Source organism: Octopus sinensis, unplaced genomic scaffold (genome assembly GCF_006345805.1).
Source record: "Octopus sinensis unplaced genomic scaffold, ASM634580v1 Contig07321, whole genome shotgun sequence".
Lineage (NCBI taxonomy): Eukaryota > Metazoa > Mollusca > Cephalopoda > Octopoda > Octopodidae > Octopus > Octopus sinensis.
In genome coordinates, this window is record NW_021830031.1 from 255,001 (window position 1) to 260,709 (window position 5,709).

The following is a 5,709-nucleotide window of genomic DNA, read 5'->3' on the forward strand; positions in this document are numbered from 1 at the left end:
GAAAAAAATAGCGGATGTAAAAAATGAATTGGTAGAACGTTGTATGGCGCCAATTTGGAATAAGGTTCGCTATGTTGGCCGAGGAGTGAGAAGCGCTACGATAGAAGCGCATTTCGAGTCGGCTAGCATAGCGAAGGAAATTTCAACACAAACGTTGAAAAGTGAAGACATCCTGTTGCTGCCCACTTACTTAGGCCGCAGCACAGCCAAAGTAACAATAGAGGACATACCAAGAGGTTACGATGTAATGTGGGCAGCAACAGCAGTCATATTTGACGTAGAGGAGAAATTGAACATTTTAAACATGAGGATGAAAGAGGCGAAATTTTGGAAAGGCCAGCAGCTTGAAATGATCATTCAAGCGGACAACGCAACGCTGGAGAGTTTGCCAGTCAGGGTGTTCGTGGGGGATGGATACACTATGCGGGTATCGGTGGAGGGACGTAGGCCCAGATGTTTCAAATGTGGACAGAAGGGTCACGTTCGCTCAGAATGCAAAAAGGAAAAAAAAACGTTAATGCCCACCCTTCAAACCGCTGTGGAGAAAACAAAGCAGACATCACAGCAACAACAAAAGAGAACACCCGGAAAAAGCAAACTGAAAGTCAAAAGGAGGAAAAGAAAATGAATGGAAAACGAAACGAAAACGAAAAGGTGGAAAATAATTTATCAAATGGAAAAGAACTGGAAGTAATGGAATATACGACTGTAACCAACAAAAGGAAGAAATCCATACCCCGGACTCCCCACCCCAAACAAAAAGAAAAACAAACGCAGAAGAACAACACAAAAAAATTATCCAATCCCACCCCGCTGGCACTACTTTTGTAGGCCAGCATTTCATTAAACCCCAGCCCCTTTAAAAGGATTAAAAAAAAAACAGATAGGTGCATTGCTTATAATGCGAAAAACGAGAGAGTGGTATGGTTCATAAAGGCGAAACCAAACATAAAATGTTTCAAGTCGACGGAAAAAGACCCGGATTGGAGGTATGCGAAGGTTGGAGAGGAAGAGTGAAAGGAGAGACTCTTCCAACTACACGTAAAAGCCAACCTAATAAAAGATGTCACACAAGAGGTGATAGCTGGGAAATTGAATATTAGCCCGGCAGCCACTCCATCACAGAGCCCGGTGGCAACGCCGGTGAAATGCCCAGCAACTACGGAGAGTGTGGGGGAGACAGGCAGACATAAGTTGCCATGCTCCCTCTCACAAACGTAAGTAACAAACTTTCTTCATTCATTGATGATTAAGTTGGGCTGTATAAATGTGCGTGGATTGGGGTCGAAATGGAAACAGGCTTGTTTGCTGAACGACCTCATGACACACAGAATAGATGTAGCCATTGTCACCGAGTCCAAGATGAGAGGAACCCAAGCGTTCTCGCATCTTCTCAATGGTTACGAGAAATTTATTTCTCCTAGCCGAGGAGGAAGTGCAGGCGTGGTAGTCCTTATCAGGAAGAACTTGGACTTACAGGTAAGTACTGTCTTTCTGGACCCAGAAGGTAGGCTGGTTGTCCTCGATGTAACTCACATGAGTAAGCAGTCCTTCGGGTTGGTAGCTGTTTATGCTCCTAATGAGGGTAGGCAGAATGGTTTTTATCGGAACTTGGAGCACTTTCTAGTGACGTTTAAAACGGTAGTATTGGTAGGGGATTTCAACACTATCATCGATGCGCGGATCGATAGTGTGGGCTCGTCTGATAGAAGAGGGAATCCTTGCCTCAAGGGTCTACTGACGAGCTTTAATCTAGTAGATCGGTTTCGAATGGATGAGCCGAGCTTTCCACAGTGGACGTGGAGTAACAATGACGGCTCACGCAGATCGTATAAAGATAGGGTATTTGTTAGAGAACGAGATAGGAATAGCATTAGCTGTCCACAATTTTGTATTGTGCCATACACGGATCACAAACTAGTGACGTGTGAGGTACATGTAGATAAATGCCATAGACAGGGACCCGGGTACTGGAAAATGAACAAGTCTATTTTGGCTTGTGAAGCTTTCCGTAACCGGATTATGGAATTAGTCCAGAGGACATTATGTGGAACCATCATTAATAATCCGTTTGGAGTCCATTAAATTTAGCAACCAGCTAAGTTTAGAGAGTACTAGAATAGAGGGCGATTTAGTTAAGAACTTAGACGAGGCAATGGGATCTGGCTGTGCATCTAGAGTGTTAGGAGAGAGAACGGTCTTGTACCGTCACCTCAATGCCAAGCATGAAGGGTGTAGAGTCAGAGCTAAGCTACGTGCAGTGAAATGAGAAGGTATTAGTATTGCCAGATGGGCACGTCGTGTGGAGAGTCAGAAGGGCAAAAAGTCCTGTATTAAGTCTTTAACTGACGAACAGGGATGCAAAATCTATGGACAGGAGGTAATATAGAAGGTCTTTCAACAGCATTTCGCTCGGTTGTTTGGGGAGGGCGATCCACTCGAGCGAGGGGAGGACTTACAGAACTTCCTAGCTGGTGGGCCTCGGCTCTCGCCACGCGGAGCGGAATGCTGTGAAGGACCGATTACTCCCGCGGAGGTAAGAGAGGTTTTGGCTGAATGCGCCCGGGAAAAGTCGCCGGGACTGGATGGTCTGCCCTATGAGTTTTATTGTTGTATGCCGGACTTGTTCGGGGACATACTGGCAAGCGTCTACGCAAACTGGCAACAGAACGGGAGGATTCCCAGTTCTGTGAGCCGGGGAGTTGTGACGCTGATCCAGAAAGACCCGAGCAAGGGGGATAATATTAGTAATTATAGGCCCATAACTCTACTTAGTGTAGAGTTAAAGATTTTGGCCAAGGTGTTAGCAGAAAGGTTGAAGGTCGTCATGAAGAAACTTGTTGGGAAGGCACAGACATGTGCAATCCCAGGCAGGTCGATCGAAGATAATCTTCACCTTCTCTGCTACTACTATAGACAGGGTTGAGCAATTAGCCGGCAAAGGAGGGGCATTGGTCCATTTAGACCAAAGTAAAGCATTTGATGGGGTAGATCATCAGTACCTGGCGACGGTTCTCGAAGCGGCTGGGCTAGGCCCTGACTTTCGCCGGTGGATCGCAGCTATGTACAGCGGTATCAAGTCCACAGTCCAGGTAAAAGGTTACCTAATGGAACCGTTTTCGATTAAGCGTTCAGTTCGTCAAGGATGTCCCTTGTCCCCTCTCCTGTACGTTTTGGCTCTTGAGCCATTGCTGCGGAAGTTGGAGACGGTGGGATGCAATCCTAATGAAATCGGATGCGGTAAGTCTGTTTCTGCTTATGCGGATGACGTCACCTTCATCGTGTCCAACGAAGCACAACTAACTCGTGTAGAAGGTGCTCTCCGAAGATACGAAGCGGTGGCAGGGGCAAAAGTTAACAAGGACAAGTCCACTGGTTTGCGCCTCGGCACCTGGAGGAACAAGCCGATATCGTCCAGTGCTGTTGGACACTGGACAGATGGTCCTATTAAATTGCTTGGAGTTTGGTTTGGTTCAGACTCCCAGACGGAGAAGAATTGGAGCGAGGTAGTGACCAAGGTAGAAGCATTAGCACGGAAGTGGTCCGGAAGGCATCTATCCTTGAAAGGGAGGGCGGAGGTAGTACAGGTGTTTATAGCATCTGTCATCACCTATCGCCTGACCGTCGTGCCTTGCCCCGATTTGTGGCTAAGCAAGTTGGATCGACTCCTTTTCCGCTTTTTGTGGAAGGGAGTAAAGCCACTTGTAAGGCGCTCCGTGTGTTGCCAGGAACCACTAAAGGGTGGGCTGGGGATGCCTTGGTTAATGATGCGCAGGCATGCGCTGAGACCGAGACATCTCTGGTTTCACCTGGCGGGTGATAAGGTGTGGAGTTCGCTGGCAGATAAATTCTTCCCGCGACCGGACTCTATGGAGAGATTTAAACCCGGTTTCATTAAAAGACGGAATCTGACTTTATGGCAGAAGGAGTGTCGACAGGCACTCTGGCTGATCCACAAGATAGGCAAAGCCGGCAGCGGGAATACAACCTCGACATTTTATAGATGGATGGTAGAGGCAAAAAATGACGGCATCTTAGGAGGGGCTCTGGGGTTCGATGAGGATCAACTATCCAACCTGTTTAAGAAGACTTTCAGGCCGGGGTATTTGGATAATTACCAAAAATCCCTGACTTGGCAGTGCTATAGGAATGCTCTACCTGTTCGCGATAAGTTATATAGGCATGGAATGTCAGTGCCACCGACATGTCCAAGATGTGGGTTGGACAATGAAACCGTTCAGCACGCTTTTGTACATTGTCAGGAGCTGTCAGGCTTAATAAGTTACGTAGAACACGTGTTGTCACATCTGGGACGAGTACAGCTATCGGCTGGTTCTATGATTAAGATGATACCGCCAGCTGGACTCTCAAAGGAAGGTGAGGCTTGTTTTCACTGTACGGTGTCAGTACTGAAAGAGTGTGTGTGGATAACTAGAATGGCAAGTTTGGTGACAGGATCCTTTGTCTCTGGATATGGTATGTTAAAATACTTCAGATACCATCTGAAGAGCAAGATGGATTTGGAGAAGAGGAACCTGACACAGAAAAAGTATGTGAATCGATGGAAGGATGTGATAAAAAAGGTGGGTGTGAGTAACCCTGCTTGGTCATCATGAAAGGTGAAAATAGTCTCTGGGCTCTTAGGCTGTCGAGTAAGAATATTTACTGTGATATACCTATCTGGCCAAAATTATTTTAAATTAAAAAAAAAAAAGGAGTAAAGTAAAGTCTAGAATTGTAATCAATAATCAACATATGTAAATATCAAATGAATAACATAAACTTTTTGTAATTATGTTTTGTATTGTAATGTCCTATCTCTGTAACGATTTTTATAATCATAATAAAGATTTTATACTTTGTAGTAGTAAATGGGAAATGCAGTTTCACCGTAACTTTGCTTGGCACCTGAGACTGGTGTGAAAGATAGAGAGGGAAAAGTATACTTAACATGGAGACCTGAATCGACTGCTTAGAAGAAAAAAGGGTCCCCTCTAAAGGTACTGAAGCTGGCAGGCGGTGGTGTGAAAGCGATGACGGGATTTGACATGAGAAAGCAAAGAGGAAGGAAATGGGTTGAGGCGGGATCGAACGTGAATCGCTTGCTGACGGCGAGGAAGGTCTTTTTAGCAACGATCGGAAAACCCGCTGCGATGATGAAAAAAAAAAAAAAGGGGAGGGGCTGTAATAACATATCTGACATTATTATTCATTTGTATCTCCATGGTGGGAGTTGGGCTGAATCCTGGAAGCACTGCAATACCAGGCCAACCCGTGGCAAAGGCGGAGCAAGCCCCTAACTCTTCGCCTCGTCCTAAAAATCAGTTTAATATCGATGGTCCCAAATAGGGACCGTATCAGATATTAAGCTGATAAGAACAGATACTACACTTTGATCTTAGCCAAAAGGCCGAGAAGCGATAATTTTGACCTCTTTACCACAGACTATATTTACAAAGTTAATGTTACACCCACTGATGTGTAAATTATTTATTCCAATCACATTTAATTACCTGCTATATTGTCAAGATATTCAATCCTTACATTTTCTAGTTTAAAATATTTTTAATATCTTTAAATCAATTATTTTAAAGTTTATATAGATATTGTATGTTGAATGGTAAATATACGTTCTTACCATTGTGTAAAGTAAACGTCTAAGACAAGTGACGTCGCCAAGCTAGGGGGGCTGGGCGAATCACTCATCAG

At 44.9% G+C, this 5,709-nt stretch overlaps 1 non-coding gene across 1 annotated transcript; it reads right to left on the reverse strand.

Annotated features, from left to right (window-relative positions):
• Nucleotides 1–5,228: 5,228 nt before the first annotated feature.
• On the reverse strand, nt 5,229–5,422 carry LOC115227835. Its single transcript, XR_003883165.1, has one exon. It is a non-coding gene; the product is annotated as a U2 spliceosomal RNA (small nuclear RNA).
• Between the last annotated feature and the right edge of the window lie 287 nt (nt 5,423–5,709).